Below are 17885 nucleotides of genomic sequence, written 5' to 3'. Positions count from 1 at the left end.
TTGATTGATGGATTGATTGAAGGGAGAACATTTATGAAGCAAATAAAAGAGAAGGTGCAGGTCGTGTCGTATCAGGAAGTGATGGATTTGGCGGGAAGAAGAGAGGAATGGCGATTACTCTACGGACAAGAGCGCAGCTCGTCAATAGAGAGAGATATTAGGTTTGCAATAAATCTATTACAGTATTTTCCACAGCAACGTAAATTCTTCCAAGGCAACTCATTCCATTATCAATTTATCAAGTTAATCAATTTGATAATAACTTTAAAAGCAAACTCATTTGTCATAGTTTAGACGTGGAACTGTTTTGTGTACACAATCGATCTTTGTCATCTGCTGTTAGTAAACTATGCCACTGTAAACTATACATCAATTAATGATCCTATCTCCGTACTTAGTATAGTAAAAGTAGTACTAGAAGAAGTTTTTTTTACCTGACTTATTGTAAATTTGCCGTAGATGACATTAACTACTTAATCGGACAAATGGGGAGCGCTGAAAGCTCTTACCACTACTAGTAGTACATCAATGGATTCTAGCCAAGCCCGTTTAAATCTTTGGCGGCGGAAGTGTTCTCCCACCCCTTTTATCGCACCATCGGAAAGTCTCCCGCCCACATGGAAGTCTTTAAATAGGCTCCGGACACAGGTTGGCCGCTGCAAGGATAATCTCTGCAGGTGGGGATATCTGGTTGATGGTTGCGATGATTGCGAGTCCACTGACAATGCCGTAAGCGTGGCCAATTATTGGTCAGCAAAAATTTAGTATCGATCACCATCGACTCGCAAAGAAGAAGAAGAATGGATTCTATTGAACAGGGAAGCACTTAGATTTGTGGTGAAATTAAATAAAAAAGTGAAATAACTTGCAGCTCCGTTCGCGACTTTATTTGGAAGGAGATAATGAATGGTACGAATGTACATAGAGTATATAGTTGGCACAGATTATAAAATACTATGCCGTAAACACCTATCATGAACCGTATATCTTCTAAATAAACATAACAGGGTCACACAGTTTTTCACAGGGTCCGCTTACCTAACCTGCAGATTTGACAGATCCAGATTTTTACAAAAGCGACTGCCTGTCTGACCTTCTAACCCGCGAAGGGAAACCCAGCCCAATACAAATTAGGTCACATACCTCCGGAAATGCATTTCTCGGGAATGTGGGTTACCTCACGATGTTTTCCTTCACCGCTGAGCATGTGATAATCATTTATGATACAAACATGAGTTCGAAAATTCGACTGTCATTGGTTTAGGCCTGTGCTGGATTCGAACCTGCGACCTCAACGATACAAAGCCTATAAAGATATATTCTCTTACATCCCACTTTTAGACACACGCCTTCCGTGATTGCTCTACTGCGGAAGATAAGTTCTTTTCGTTTGACTCTACAGGGAATCCGATGCGACATCGGACTTTACAGCCATTTTAAAAGCTGCCACAGAAACGCTGTTTGAATCATCTGATAAAGATATAGTCATAGTCATTTATTGATAATAATAATTACACGTCACAGATATTACAAAATTCAATGAAATTAAATATTACTACGGAATTCAATTAAAAGCCCCGAAAATAGCCCTGAATTGTAAAGGCCTGAGATGAGATGATGTGACAGGAAATCGAACCCGGTACCTCTAGTTTAGAAGCCAAGGTAACAACATACATGGTTATTACACCTCTTAAATTTTCGCATGCTTATAAGTATCTAGCGGATATCTACTTACACACCTCTCACACACAAACAACACACATAAAACTTACTAACTGTTTGACAAAACCGTGAATCCTATGGGAATAAATTATTTGATTGATTTGATATCTGCATTACATAATATTAAACCTATTTACAAACAAAAAAATAAGCATACTTAATAAAAACTGCCTTTGAGAAGCAAAGAATAAATTAAAATTGCAAGACGTTACGTCAAGCGAGAATTCGCACTCTACTCGGAGCCTCGTTTGCATCGACTAAATTACTTGCACGTGAATTACTCTAACAATCAATTAATACTTGCTTGCTGCTTGTTCACTAATGCGTGCGAAATTATGTGTTGTGAGCTGTTTTTTAAAGATGTTTATTATTCTTTTACCAACATGATCACCTGTTTTTTTTCATGTTCAATAATAAGATTTTATTCGATATAAGTATTATACATACATACATACATAAATAGCCTATATATGTCCCACTGCAGGGCACAGGCCTTCCCTCAATCAACCGGAGGGGGTATGGAGCATACTCCACCACGCTGCTCCACTGCGGGTTGGTGGAGGTGTTTTTACGGCTAATAGCTTGACCAACGGCTTAACGTGCGCTCCGAAGCACGGAATCATCTTACTTTTTCGGACAATCAGGTGATTCAAGCCTGAAAAGTCCTTACCAAACAAAGGACAGTCTCACAAAGTGACTTCGAGAATGTCCCCATCGGGAATCGTTATCTCGGTAATCGTTAATCGGGACGTCTATAGGCTGTTTATGTTATGTATGTATGTAATTGGGTCGAGTACTGGGTTCAAGATAAATTATGATATTCTGATTACTAAATAAAGACAAATCTTAAACTAATCAAAAACATTTTCTTTTTTCTATTTAACTTATTTATTCATTTTAATAAAAAAAGAAACGTAATAATAAGTCCGACATTTTATCACGTTTTCTATGACGTCACAGTGTGCTTTTTCATACAAATTCCATAGTAATTTCGTGTTTAGACGTTTAGTAAAAAGTAAGTAAGTAAGTAAAATGTTTATTTTTCTAAATACAGAAAATATGGGTACATTAAAAACCCCACAAAACCAATTCCTCGGTTTGTCTGTGGGAGTGGAGTTCGCTTAATGTTATTATGTTTAAGATACTTAAAGTTAACTTACAGCTAAGAGATCTTTTGCATAAGATGTTTAAATAAAGATTTTCTAAATTTATTTATATTGCACTCCTGACGTATGTCGACCGGCAGCACGTTGTACAGATACGGTATGCGTTTACGAAGTGTTCTGTCACCGAAGTAGTTGTTAACTCGTGGTACAACATACCTGCCCGTCGACATCGTCCGCGTACACTGGCCATGCTCAACAAGTTCTCTATGGTCTGGATTGCTATGGTTATTTAATATTAATAAATAGGTGTGCTTTAGACTAACAGGAAGTACATTAGAAATCTTAAATAGTGTTGTATAATTTCCATTACACTTATTTTTTGTTTTCCTACTGACTAGTTATTTAGTGATTTTACTTGTTGGAAACTAGCCTATTATTTATTCTTTAAAGTCACGCGCCAAACTAAATGAAAACGAGCCTATAATATTGCGAAATTTAAGAGTACTAATGATTTGTGTAAGAAAAAATAAAATCGGCCTACTTTAGTACAAGTGTTAAGCATTCGCTTACGAGTTACTTTAACTTGTAACATGACACCTTTGATTGCGCAAGAGTTGTTATTTTGCTAAATACTTACATTCCGCCTGTTGTTTTAAATTTTGTGCCGGGTAAGCCCTCAGCGGTGAAGGAAAACATCGCGAAGAAACCCACATTCCCAAGAAATGCGTTTCGGAGGTATGTGACCTAACCTGTATTGGGATGGTTTTCCCTTCGCGGGTCAGATCAGACAGGCAGTCGCTTCTGTAAAAAACCGGACCTGTCAAATCTTCAGGTTAGGTAAGCGGACGATGTAAAACGGGATAACGCTAGATAGATAATGGTAGACGTGGGACAGCCTCCGTGGTTTGGTGGTTAGAGCGTTAGGCTCACGTTCTGGAGGTCCGGGTTCGATTTTCGAAAGAGACATTTTCGAAGTGTCTTTCTGAGACTGTCCTTTGTTTGGTAAAGTATTGCAAGTTTGAATCAGCTGATTGTCCGAAAAAGGATGATTCCGTGCTTGGGAGGGCACGTTCAGTCGACGACGTAAAAAACATACATACATAAACTCACGCCTATTTCCCACCGGGGTAAGCAGAGACTATAGAATTCCATTTGCTTCGATCCTGACACACTTCTCACGACGTAAAAAACATATTTACAAATCCGCTGTGGAGCAGCGTGGTGGAGTATGTTCCATACTATATTGAGGGGAGGCGTGCCGAGCAGTGGGACGTATCTATAGAGGCTGTGGATGTTAAAGCCCTCAGCCCTCGCCAGGAAAACCCACAATAAGTCACGTCAAAAAAAACCACCACCAACTTAAGCAGGTTTCAGCAACATGATTACGTCATAAATACCAGTAAACCACAGTCTTTCTAACGATATATAATAATACGTTGTAGCAGTAGTCGTACTAACTGGGTAGCTGACGAGGTCGACAACTTTCTAAAGACAGTATACATGTTGTATGAGCGAGCGACTTACGATGACCAAATTGGAGATGTCCTTAGAAAAGGTTCAATACGATCTACTCTGAACCGGCGTGCGTGTATGAAGCGATTGATAAATGTGGAGGAAGCAAGAGAAGTGTGTCAGGATCGAAGCAAATGGAATTCTATAGTCTCTGCTTACCTCGGTGGGAAATAGGCGTGAGTTTATGTATGTATGAGCGAGCGGTAGCTAATATCTAGTATTTTTTATAGTTTAGGTGGCAACTCGCCCATTCAATCTGGTCTGGTCTGGTCCTTGTTTATGGCCTTTGGCTTGGACCTAAAGTGCAAGTGCGGCACTGTTCCCCAAACGATGGGACATCTTACATCGTGTCCTGCGTGCCCGAACACCTGCACTCAGGAGGGTCTGATGAGCGCTGCAGATAGCGCCATACTTGTTGCCAAGTTTTCGGCCGATAGTATTTAGTTTGCCATCGACACAATAAGAAGAAGAATCTGGTCTACGGGCGAGTTTACACTTTTACATTTGTTCATTGAACATTTTTTTACTCTCATTATATTTTTACTACTTACTACATAATACTTTTTTGTAGTCTACTCGCCCGAATGTATTTAAGAGACTGGGCCAGTTTACTCCGAATGAAGAATGTAGGGTAAATGGACCAGTTCCCACATGCAAAATATAATTTACAACGTTTTATCTTCGTTTGGAGTAAACTGGACCAGTCTCATGAAACCTTTCAGGCGAGTTTACTACAAAAAAATATATAAAAAAGTGTTAACTCGCCCGCAGGTGCAAAGTAACTTGCCACCTAATCCTATTTTATTAATTCATTTTAAAAAGTGTTCACGTTCGTAATGCCGAACGGGGTGGGACAGGCACAAATAATCAAAGCGGAAGCTCACTATAAAAATCCCATTTTTACCGTGTGCCGCCTTCCCGCGTAAGTGCGAATGAGACAGACAGTTCGCGCGCTCTCTCCCTTACTCCTTAGCACCTTACGGCCATCTAGTAGTAGTTTTCGAATGTGATATCAAGAATAATATCAACTAACAGACGACTAATCAATGCATGTCCAAGTTCGAAAAGAAAAACCATAGCATAAAATGAAACGAAACGGAAAATCACCACCCGCTTTCGCTGCGCAATACGCCGTAGTTTTCCGCGATTGCGTGCGCGCAAGTGACGTCACGAAGGCGTGCTCGATCGACCAATCAGCGCGCGGCATTCCAGAGGCACGGCAACTGTCATGGCCGCCGCGCTTTCCGTAAATGTCGTGTCTCTCGATAAGGGTATAAGGTCGTATTTGTTATCGATACGTGCGCGATTTCGATATCGATATAGTTGAAACAAAAGGTATCTCTCTCTTTCTATCCAATTGGACGTGATAAATCTTATCTACTTATCTGGAATTTTGTAATTCAATATAACTCGTGGATTTCATCGTCTGTCTAGCGTTATCCCGTTTACACGCAGTCTGCTTACCTAATTTGATGATTTGACAGGTCCGGATTTTTACAGAAGCGATTGCCTGTTTGACTTTCCAACCCGCGAAGGGAAAAGCAGGCCAATACAGGTTAGGTCACATACCTCCGAAAATGCATTTCTCGGGAATATGGGTTTCCTCACGGTATTTTCCTTCACCGCTGAGCACAAGATAATCATTTTGATCCAAACAAGGATTCGACATGATTGGTGTAAGTTCGTGCTGGATTCGAACTTGCGACCTCACAATGACAGTCAGCGTCCTTCAAAAAGGTTACCACGGCTCAAAAAAAAAAACAGAAAAGTCAAATTATAAATAAGATTGTAATTAGACTGACTGTTTTGTAATTGTAATTTGCTTAATGACTGGGTTAAGCAATACCTTCCCCTCCCCAATTTGACATGACATAACATAACATAAGCTCATATCCCATAGTCAGAAGTACATCCATTGCAAAATAAACTAAGTACCCACACCTCACCTAGCTTCCTGTTAGACCAACGTGATAGGTGGTGAGCCGTATCGCCGTCTATAATGGTCGAGCCAACTGTGTTAGTGAAGATTAATAACTCATTGGTCAACGGCCTCTGTGGTCCAGTGGTTGAGCGTTGGGCTCACGATCTAGAGGTCCCGTGTTCGAATCCCGGTGGGGACATATCACAAAAATCACTTTGTGATCCATAATTGTGATAGTTTGATTAGGACATTACAGAGTAAGATGATCCGTGCTTCGGAAGGCACGTTAAGGCCGTTGGTCCCGGTCCCTACTTACTGATGTAAATGAGTAATCGTTACATGAGCCATGTCAGGGGTCTTTGGCGGCTCAATAATAACCCTGGCACTAGGGTTGCTGAGGCTGGTAATCCACCTCACAACCCACACGATAGAAGAATAACTCATTGGGGCCACTCCGATCCGGAACCGGGGTTCGACATGACACCCGAAATAAAATCCAAAATGGCCGCCACGGTTCACGCACCTGATGAGTGATCATGACGATGGATGATGCGATACTCGCGATAAATCTAAATTTATTATATCCGTCCTTTAAGACGAGTACCAAATTTAAAAGCAATAATATTCAAAAGGAGTTTTTATGTCTCGGAACTTTTTTATTCAGGAAGTTTTTTGTTGGAATGCGTAGTAGATTTACATATAGGTATGTATTCTACCTTTTCTTTAATAACATAACATAGAGTCACGCCTCGAAGGAGTAGGCAGAGGTATTTACACCCATTCCTTGCGAGCTGTTGACCACGTGACCACACCTGGTTTGACACACTGGCGAGCAGAAGAATGAAACGCCATCAAACTGACAACAATCCACCAGTTGGAGACTTCTGCAGAGTGTGCGGTAGAGTTTGCTCTTAAATTTGTGATGATGATAAAATTTTGCTAACTATACCAATTTGCACATACATAAACAAATTAAAGCAATTACAGAACAGTAATCAACATTCCTACAAGGAAATTGCTACTTTTAAACATCTAGCAGTTAGAATAAACTACTCTACTAAGCTAGAATTAAGACTGACAATTGATCCTGTCAGCTAGCTTGAGTCGCACGATCGTAAGACATTAATTGTCAACCAATCACAGAGCTATGCGTCTGCGCAGGTTATTACTAAGATCTGTGTTAAAACAACATGTGTTACGCAGGTATTGTTTAGAGGAGTATTTGAGATCTAGATCTTAGGGATCTACTTCTGTGCCGGTCTGGGAAAGAATTTAAAAAGCAAGGAACGCGTTCATTTGTTTATCTTCTCGGTCATGACTTGTCATGATCATTCATGAGAGGCTCATTACTTCCTCTTTTTTACTTATTGTAGATTTGCCGCAGATGGCATTAACTACTTGGCCGGACAAATGGGGAGCGCTGAGGGCTCTCACCCGGTACAAAATTTAAGACAACAGACCTGAGGGTGCCCATTTGGGTGCGAACCTCTGCTCAGGGCGTCGTCTGAGAGGAAGAATATTTGAAAGAATTAATCGACCCTAGTGGGTCGATAGCGATATAAGCGTTGAATGAGGGAAATTCGTCGGGGTCGTATCGGGGTTATTACTTCCTCTTTAAAACTAATGGCGCAACTCAAGAATGGAAATTATTAACCCTCAAAACCTCTGTTTGACATTTGTTGACATTACGCACTTACTTTTAGGTAAATGCACAAATGTCAAATTCTAATAAAATTTTATATGGCGTATTTTCCACTCACTCGGTACTTGTGGTTCTGCCCAGTCCCTTAAGTACACAAGGCGCTACTTTGCCTGTACGTAAAGTGTAAACACTCCAAAACCTCAACAAGGCGAAAAAACCAAAACAACGGCCGATCAAAGTCTTCATAACTCCAATTTTCAAAGCACCGCGTCACGATGACAGATTGGCAATCCTCACGTCAATTATGTATGAATGTATGGGTTGGGTTGTATGTATGAAGTGTATGTGTATGGGTGTTCGTGAAACCAACGCGACGACCGCCAGTAATCAGTTGATACCCGACCGTCGCGGTGTGCGGACGTGTTTTGTGAAATTAAATATAAACTTGTGTTGTGTTAGTGATCGTTTCTCGGTAAGTGCGCATTGTGTGATCTTGAATTTACATCCAGAAATAAACGTTTGGCAACCATTCTCTACTTTGCCCTTGAAACTGTTAAAAATGTAAAATGAATTGTCTCAAACCGTCTACCTGCAATACTTATCATTGGTATTTACTTTCATTAAGTTTTATAAAAAACAACTAGCTGTAACCTGCGATTTCGTTCGCGTGGAGCCTTACTATTAAAACTATAGAATTTTCATACAAATATTGCCACCGCTTTTTATCCCCTTACGGGTTGAAATTCGCAAAATCCCGTCTTAGTGAGCACCTACGTCCTAAAAGGAACCCCCATGCAAAATTTGAGATTCCTAGCACTTGTAGTTTCTGAGATTTCGCGATGAGTGAGTCAGTCAGTCAGTGAATAACCTTTCGCTTCTATATATAATGAACTCTATCAAATTGCGCTTCTATTATGTTCTGGGGGCGATAAAACCATAGACCACATTCAACTGATTGTTTTCCCAGTCATGTCGTAAAATCCTTTCCAACGTGATGGACATTTGTTATGGGAGACTGATCCCTTCTTCTCTTCTAGCGTGTGGGTTGTGAGGTGAATTACCAACCTCATCAACCCTGATGTCAAGGTTATTATTGAGCCGCCAAAGGCCCCTGACATGGCTCATGTAACGACTACTTAACGTGCCTTCCGAAACACGGATCATATTACTATTTGGACAATCAGGTGATCGGCCTGTAATGTCCTAACCAAACTAGGGATCACAAAGGGATTTTTGTGATATGTCCCCACCGGGATTCGATCCCGGGACCTTCAGATCGTAAGCCCAACGCTCAACCACTGGACCACGGAGGCCGTTACTGATCTTTTGTCATCAACAAGGTTCATCATATCCATCTTAGGACTTCGTACCTAACAGTGGCTGCATGTTATCTTTGATACTCGTGATTCTCTTCACTAATTTAAGAGCCACGCTCTTGTCGGTGTAGCGTTCTCCATGCTACTTTTTAGGGAAAAATAGGGCAGTGGTTTCCCTCTTGCCTTTTGCCCAACTCTCTCTTCTCTTTTCTCTTTCTCTTGTCTTCTTTCTTGTGCTCTTGGTTCGTTTTTTATTTATTTACTTGTGACTCTATCCACCCCATTACGGATTACGAGCTTGAGTTTATGTATTAAAGTATGTCCTCCCCGGTAGGGTTACAGGCGTCTGTTTACGTATTATCTTTTTATACTTTCATCAATTACTTTTTGATTGGAGATGTCCTTAGAAAAGGTTTAATACGATCTACTCTGAACCGGCGTATGAAACGATTGATGTATGTGGAGGAAGCAAGAGCAGTCAGGACCGAAGCAAATGGAATTCCATAGTCTCTGCTTTCTGATGGGAAAAAGGTGTCAGTTTATGTATGTGTGTATGTATCAATACACACATACAGTCATCAGTCATGTCAGTTTATGTGTGTGTGTGTAGGCGTCAGTTTATGTATGTGTGTGACAAATTGTGTCTTTAATGCTATAAATAAATATATCTTTGTATCTATTACTTTTTCTTACGTCATAATTATAACGCCTCGTCATGTTTTTTTAATTAAGTTCTACGTGACATTTGCGTTCGTAATTTGCGATAGTTTGCAACTGTTCCATTGTATTATTTACTTGTACTTGTTATAACTAAGTGTACTTAGTACGGTCACGAGCATTAATATGCATACACTTTGGTACCATGTCACATTACCTTTTTTGACAAATTGAACTGTAAGTCTCGCTAAATGTCAAATATGTTAGTGCGACAGAGTCCTAAAGTGTGTACATTATATTGCTCATGACTGTAATACTACTTGTTACTACTATAGTTGTATATTTATAACTACAGTTGAAACGTGGAATTGATTAGCGCGTATACGTAACCAGTGCAATTTTAACTTCCTCATTTACAGTTGTAGGTACGGTATATATGGTAGGTAGGAGCCGAGCCCAGTTGGTAGAACGCTTGCCTCTCACTTTGAGGTTCGAATCCAGCACAGGCCTAAACCAATGATAGCCGAATTTGTTTTCGAATTCATGTTTGGATCATAAATGATTATCACATGCTCAGCGGTAAAGGAAAACGTCGTGAGGAAACCCACGTTCCTGAGAAATGCATTTTCAGAGGTATGTGACCTAACCTGTATTGGGCTGGTTTCCCCTTCGCGGGTTGGAAGGTCAGACAGGCAGTCGCTTCTGTAAAAAAACTACTTACATTGGCTAATAACCCGACAGAATTAAGTTGACAGCAGTCGTAAAACGGTTTGCATACCAGCGAGATGCCTTTTTGATTCGCCCGGGTTATTCATTCATTTACTCATTCTTCCTAAAATTAAGAGCTGTCTATTATCCATCCCTTTCCTTTTCGACGGATAAGAAAATGACGGGTATAATTTAAAGTAAAATTAGAACGTGTCTGCAGGAATCGAGGCCATTGTCAAGTTCCATATGTTTTGTATAGGACGGTCTTGGCAACCTACTGTAATACTGTAACCAATGTCAATGTACCATGATATAACTGCTATACTGGCGAATTCTAACACGTGTTTAGGAAACGCTGTGGTTCAGTAATCGGTGCCGCCTATTCTAAGGTAGCTGAGTTCGAATCCTGCAGATTTATAAGGCTAATCTTTCTTTATCGTGTGGGTTGTAAGGAGAATGATCAACGTCATCAACCCTGGTGTCAGGGTTATTATTAACCCGTCAAAAGCCCTGACATGGCTCATGTGACGACTAGTAATTTCGTGATTTGACGTTTAGTAAAAAGTAACTGATTTGACTAGTCGGAAACTAGCCGTTTCAGTCCAACGTTTACAAATAAACATTATGTAATGGCTCTATCATAAACAGTTCAGTGGAAAATCAATATGTTTATTTTCACATGTTATTTGGGTGTTGTAGATATTTAGCGCCATATTTCCGTATCTTTCCTTAACGAAGGAAAATGTTTCAAGAAAAACAGAGGCCTCCGTGGTCCAGTGGTTGAGCGTTGGGCTTACGATCCGGAGGTCCCAGGTACGAATTCCGGTAGGGAGATATCACAAAAATCACTTTGTAATCCCTAGCTTGGTTAGGACATTACAGGCTGATCACCTGATTGTCGAAAAAGTAAGATCCGTGCTTCAGAAGGCACGTTAAGCCTTTATATTTATTTATAATTATTATATTACTAGCTTTTGCCCGCGACTTCGTCCGCGTGGCGTGTTATATAAGAGAGAGATCTTTGTGTGTGTGGGAGTGCATATCAAATTTCAAGCATAGCTAACTTATGCAGTTTAGATTTTTTCATACAATTTTTTTCCCAATAACTCCCATTTTTCAAAATACAGCCAAAAATAAACTTTATATTTACTAAGGTATGCATGCATGCTAGATTGAATCAATTGATTGAATTGATTTTTTTTTAATTGATTGTTCATTGAGTTTTAATTTTAATACACACTTCCTCTCTTCCCTTCAACGTTGCTGTGCCCTACAGGGTCCATGTTTTAGTTCCTATGCCTATGTAACACCCCATTGTACTACATGGAATGCAATAAATAATTTAATTGAATTGAATTGAAAACATCTATCTTACGCGGTTTCGATTTTTTCATACAAATGTTTTTTTCCCGCTAACTCCCGTTTCCGTGGGAATTTTGCAATATCCTGTTGCAACTAAGGTTTAAGTTAACTAAGGTACCTGCATGCCAAATTTCAAGCGTCTAACTTAAGCGATTTAGATTTTTCATACAAAAGGATTTTCCCGCTAATTCCCGTTCCCGTGGGAATTTCGGGAATTCCTTTCTTAGTACACCTCTACGGTGTCTAAGGTACCTGCGTGCCAAATTTTAAACATCTTACTTGAATGGTTTAGATTTTTCATACAAAAGGATTTTCCCGTTAATTCCCGTTCCCGTGGGAATTTCGGGAATTCCTTTCTTAGTGCACCTCCACGGTACCTAAGGTACCTGCATGACAAATTTCAAACGTCTAACTTGAGTGGTTTAGATTTTTCATACAAAAGGATTTTCCCGCTAATTCCCGTTCTCGTGAGAATTTCGGGAATTCCTTTCTTAGTGCACCTCCACGGTACCTAAGGTATCTGCATGCTAAATTTCAAATGTCTAACTTGAGTGGTTTAGATTTTTCATACAAAAGGTATTTCCCGCTAATTCCCGTTCCCGTGAGAATTTTGGGAATTCCTTTCTTAGTGCACCTCTACGGTACCTATGGTACCTGCATGCCAAATTTCAAACGTCTAACTTGAGTGGTTTAGATTTTTCATACAAAAGGATTTTCCCGCTAATTCCCGTTCCCGTGGGAATTTCGGGAATTCCTTTCTTAGTACACCTCTACGGTATCTAAGGTACCTGCATGACAAATTTCAAACATCTAACTTGAATGGTTTAGATTTTTCATACAAAAATATTTTTCCGCTAATTCCCGTTCCCGTGGGAATTTCGGGAATTCCTTTCTTAGTGCACCTCTACGTTATCTAAGGTACCTGCATCCCAAATTTCAAAAGTCTAACTTGAGTGGTTTAGATTTTTCATACAAAAGGATTTTCCCGCTAATTCCCGTTCCCGTAGGAATTTCGGGAATTCCTTTCTTAGTGCACCTCTACGGTATCTAAGGTACCTGCATGCCAAATTTCAAACGTCTAACTTGAGTGGTTTAGATTTTTCATACAAAAGGATTTCCCTTCACTACTCTGCTCCTATTGATTGTAGCGTGATGAAAAGTATACTATGACCTGTCCAGGAGTGTGAAGAATAATTGTACCAAGTTTCATTAAAATCCGTCCAGTAGTTTTTGTTTCTATAAGGAACATACAGACAAACAGACAGACAGACAGACAGACAAAAATTTTACTGATTGCATTTTTGGCATCAGTATCGATCACTTATCACCCCCTGATAGTTATTTTGAAAAAATATTTAATGTACAGAATTGACCTCTCTACAGATTTATTATAAGTATAGATTACGATAATATATGACAGCCTCCATGGTCTGACAGCCTCCGTGGTCTAGTGGTTAGAGCGTTAGGCTCACGATCTAGAGGTCCGGGTTCGATTCCCGATGGGGACATTGTCCAAATCACTTTGTGAGACTGTCCTTTTTCGTTGGTAAGGATTTTTCAGGCTTGAATTACCTGATTGTCCGAAAAAGTAAGATGATTCCGTGCTTCGGAGGGCACGTTAAGCCGTTGGTCCCGGCTATTAGCCGTAAAAACACCTCCAGTGGAGCAGCGTGGTGGAGTATGCTCATACCCCCTCCGGTTGATTGAGGGGAGGCCTGTGCCCAGCAGTGGGACGTATATAGGCTGTTTACGTTACGATAATATATATATTATAATTATTATACATGGTTATAACGAGTCAGAAAAACAGACGAATTGCGCTATTAAGAGGTATATCTATCGCACGATGAACTGAGCACCCACGCTTCACCGTTTCTGCTAAAATGGCCTGATAGGTGGTGTGCCCGCCTTCTATAATGGTCGAGCCAACTGTGTTAGTGGAAATTATTATCTCCAGATCGGAAGACGAACTGTAACCATAGACATTGTACAAAATGTCACCAGAAATCAGAAATCAGAATCATTTATTCAACGTAATTATCATGGATAAACTTATTGAAGGTCAATGTAACATTTTTGAATTTACGTCATTTCGCAAGGTGTTATGGCTGAGGAGAAGAAATGACAAGAAACTGCAACAGCAACACATCTTTTAAATCAATGAGGGTACATTACAAGTTATTTAATAACTAGAGGAACACATTCAATTCAATACCAGACATTTTTATCATTTAGGTAATCATTAATCTTATAATAAGCTTTTTTACATAAAGTAAGCTTCACGTGAGCTTTAAATTTATTCTCTGACAAATTTAAAATATTATCTGGTATTTTATTGTAAAAACGTATACATAACCCCAAAAAAGATGAATTTAATTTACTTAATCTAGAATTTTAAACAACAATTTTATTTTTATTCCTTTACCATTTTTACCTTTACCATCATCAGGTAAAATCGTGATCATCATTACCATTTATCACATAGCGGGAGTCGTGCCGATGACATCATGACTTGATAATTAAAATAACAATAACTATGTTATTTTTAGCTGTAAATTTACCTATGTCCTAGGTAACAGCTGTTAATCCTGGACACGGTGCCTCTGTTAAAGGCATATACAGGGTGTTAGTGACATCGTAAAGAATAGTAAGGGGGATGATTCAGACCATGATTCTGAGTTGATATCAAGTGGAATTTCCTGTCGGAATTTTCATGAAAGTTTTTGTGTTTTTTTTATTAATTTCATTTTCATACTTTTGCGACAGAAAGTTCCACTTGATATCAACTCAGAATCATGGTCTGAATCATCCCTCAAAGTTTTCGTTACGATGTCACTAACACCCTGTATGGTTTCCCGGACCGTTTTCAGCAACTCGCGGTCTGAGCTTATTTTGGGTGACACCTGAAACGGCTGGACCACTCCAGCCAGCCTAATTCCCCAAGGAAGTCTAACAGTCCTTTGACGTTGCTGACCACCTCGGGGAGGCACCCCGTCAGGCCAAGGCGCCTGGTCCGGTTGATGGCGACTCCTCCACACTCCAATAGAACATGAGCCCCTGTAACCCTTCGTCTACATGCAGGCTCTGCACAGGGGGCTGTCTGTGAGGCACCGTCTTATCTTCTTATCGTGTGGGTTGTGAGGTGGAATACCAGCCTCATCAACTCTGGTGTCAGGGTTATGATTGAGCCGCCAAACGCCCCTGACATGGCTCTAACGATTACGATTACTCACTTTCATCAGTAAATAGTCACCGGGACCAACGGCTTAACGTGTCTTCAATCAGGTGATTAGCTTGTAATGTCTTAATCAAACTAGAGTTCATAAAGTGATTTTAGTGATATGTCCCCACCGGGACTCGAACCCGGGATCTCTAGATCGTGAGTCCGCTCAACCACTGGACCACAGAGTTTCCTTAGTCTTCTTCTATCGTGTGGATTGTGAGGTGGATTACCAACCCCATCAACCCTGGTGTTCAGGTTATTACTGAGCCGCCATAGGCCCCTGACATGACTCGTGTAACGATTACTCACTAACATCAGTAAATACGTAACCAGGACCAACAGCTTATCGTACCTTGCGAAGCACGGATCATCTTACTTTCGGACAATCAGGTGATCAACCTGTCCTAACCAAAGTAGAGATCACAAAGTGATTTTAGTGATATCTCCCCATCGGGATTCGAACCCGGGGCCTCCGGATCGTGAGTCCGCCCAACCACTGGACCATAGATTTTCCTTAGTAGTATTGAAAGAACGTGTTTTATGATCGTTTGGTATTAAAATATCTACTTTATTAATATTTGTAAACAAACAGATAACAACGAGACAAAGTATTTTGCGTAGTATGACGGTCACGAGCAATAATATGTATACACTTTGGTACCATGTCACATTAACTTTTCTGACAAATTGAACTGTAAGTCTCACTAAATGTCAAATATGTTAGTGCGACAGAGTCCTAAAGTGAGTACATTATATTGCTCATGACTGTACCTATTTTGTAAGAGCTCTTTAAAGCATTTTTAGTTAAATTGTATCTACTGGTGAGGACCTGTAAATAATAATAATAAATAATAAAATGTTTTTATTAAAGGTAAAAACCCAATGATTACAAAGTTAATAATAATATTATTATAAATGGCTGTCTTTTATAGTTAACTATTATTTTGTATCGTTAGCTGTTGGTCTTCCAAAAATAAATAAATTAATTAATTAAATGAAACAATAAATACTGGTTTGTTAAAACGCCACATCGAAACAACTCATCTATACGTAAAAGCAATATTGCTATTTGACGTTTGTTTGCATTGCGCCCTTACTTTTATATGCGCAAATGTCAAATTGCAATATTGCTTTTATAGACGAAATAGCTTCTATGTTGCCTACCTAATCGAGATTACCTACTGTCTGGGAACTGATATTAATCAGCCAAATTACTAAATTGATTAATTATTTTTTTGAAGAACGTCTACGGCCCTGTGCTGAGGTTGTTCTTGCAGCTTCTTTTCGGCTATACAGGTTGTGAGAAGCTGCAGTAGTTTTAGGCGGATGAGACGTTCGTTACGTAAATGACGATTTGTAACTATGTTACCTACTGAATGAAGATATTTTTGAATTTGAATTACTGTTTACACTATAAGAAGTATTGCGACAAGTTTCGACTCTCACATCATGCGATTCTGGACATTGCTCTCTGTGGGGAAAAAGTAGTGGTATACTATGATAGTTATTTAAGTAAGTATTGTTATTATTGTCAGGTGTTGTTATTTTTGTAAATTTTATTATTATATTTTAATTGTGTTGTATTTTGTATGTATGGAATGTTTTCTGAAATAAAGCTTTATTATTATTATTATTATATAGGTATGCAGACATATTAGAGAACAGATGTACGTAGGAGGTAACCGAGCGAGTTAGATCAAATTAGACCGAATTAGATCAGATTAGAGCAATTCGCGTCTCGTTGGTGTTTCGTGTGACATTGTACTCGAGTTAGGTTCTAGAATATTCTGTAATAATCTAGACTGTTCCGTACGCACAGGACCGCGGAAAATGGAAAGAGGAAGGGGAGGCCTTTGACCAGCAGTGGGATCTTGTAGGCTAGATTAGATTAGAATCTAGACTGTTAGCTCTTTATGGGGGATTTGTAGTTCTCTACAAATGAGGATAAAACCACCACGTGGTCCACCCAGATGAACCACGAGGATGTATTTTTTTCCCGTAGTTCACCCAGGTGAACCACAGGACATATTCTTTACCCGTTGTCCACCAAGTGCTATGCAAGTGTCTTTGTGTCAAGATCTGCACAGTGCATTGGCTTATCTATTAAAACGTAGGTTAAAACCCATGGACCATTTGGTCATCGCTCACATAAATTGTCACTTTGAACGACATCTAATCAGAAATAATCTAATTTGATTTGATTTGATTCGAAATAAAAGCATTAGTTTGCATTGCACACTTGCTTTTATATGCGCAAAATTGCAATATTGCTTTCTTAGATGAATTGCTTCGAAGTGGCCATTTTAACCCCCCAGAAAATAACATAACATAAACTAAACTGCCTATATACGTCCCACTGCTGGGCACAGGCCTCCCCTCAATCAACCGGAGGGGGTATGGAGCATACTCCACCACGCTGCTCCACTGCGGGTTGGTGAAGGTGTTTTTACGGCTAATAGCCGGGACCGACGGCTTAACGTGCCCTCCGAAGCACGGAATCATCTTACTTTTTCGGACAATCAGGTGATTCAAGCCTGAAAAGTCCTTACCAAACAAAGGACAGTCTCACAAAGTGATTTCGACAATGTCCCCATCGGGAATCGAACCCGGACCTCCAGATCGTGGCTGTTCCCAGAAAATAACCCCCCAGAAAACAAGCTGAAAAAATTTGACAGGTTGATTAATTTTAAATTGTAAATAAAGCTAAACTACGAGT

At 39.7% G+C, this 17885-nt stretch overlaps 1 protein-coding gene across 4 annotated transcripts in view; it reads left to right on the top strand.

Annotated features, from left to right (window-relative positions):
• The first annotated feature begins 8275 nt into the window (after positions 1–8275).
• Positions 8276–17885, top strand: part of LOC126377850 (trehalase-like) — a 76730-nt gene continuing 67120 nt past the window's right edge. For 3 of the 4 annotated variants that reach the window (XM_050025835.1, XM_050025840.1, XM_050025839.1), the window contains exon 1: positions 8277–8375. The gene's annotated coding sequence lies outside the window, so the exon portion shown is untranslated. Of the gene's footprint in view, positions 8376–17885 lie in introns of all 4 variants that reach the window. The other variant, XM_050025838.1, reaches the window with a different exon arrangement.

This window comes from Pectinophora gossypiella, chromosome 24 (assembly GCF_024362695.1).
Source record: "Pectinophora gossypiella chromosome 24, ilPecGoss1.1, whole genome shotgun sequence".
NCBI classification, from domain to species: domain Eukaryota; kingdom Metazoa; phylum Arthropoda; class Insecta; order Lepidoptera; family Gelechiidae; genus Pectinophora; species Pectinophora gossypiella.
Note: the sequence above shows the minus strand (reverse complement) of the source record. Positions and strands in the feature narration are given on the sequence as shown.